Source organism: Agelaius tricolor, unplaced genomic scaffold, assembly GCF_023055355.1.
Source record: "Agelaius tricolor isolate 1412-34295 unplaced genomic scaffold, bAgeTri1.0.p SCAF_11, whole genome shotgun sequence".
In the NCBI taxonomy this organism is placed as follows: domain Eukaryota; kingdom Metazoa; phylum Chordata; class Aves; order Passeriformes; family Icteridae; genus Agelaius; species Agelaius tricolor.
The window spans coordinates 22,551,466-22,552,054 of NW_027269271.1; positions in this window are offsets into that span (position 1 = coordinate 22,551,466).

Below are 589 nucleotides of genomic sequence, written 5' to 3' on the forward strand. Positions count from 1 at the left end.
TCACGGGAGCGCGCCAGGCGGGGCCGCGGCTCCTCTGAGGGGACGGGACGGGGAGCACCAGCGGGGCAGATCAATGGGACGATGTCAATGGGGTACAGCCTGCTCCCCAGGCTGGGCTGGCTGCTTGCCGTCTTCTGCTTCCCCCATGAGCAATATCACAGCATCACTTCGGCTGGAGAACCGAAGATCGCCCAGTCCGGTCTATGAGCGATCACCGCTGTGCCCAGGGAGTGCCGCGTCCCGTCTTTCCTTAAACACCTTCAGGCAGGACAGACTAAGAAGGAAAGGAAGAGTAAAGTGACAACAGCCAAGAGCTTGGATAAAGCTTGGGAGGCACAGCATGGAAACCCTGGTGTTGGACAAAGAGTCCGAAGGACTCCGAGAAGGTGGTGCTGAAAACCTCCTCAGCAGCAGCGCTGTGTCCCACCCTCACTTTCTCCCATCCCTTTTGGGATAATCAAAGTCCTTCTGCATTTTTTCTACTCTTCCCTGAATAATTAAGATGCAGCCTATTTTCCTCTAGCTAATTCCTTACCTCTGCACAGCTGATCTCTTTTTATATTAGCAGTGAAACATATGTTCCCTTTGT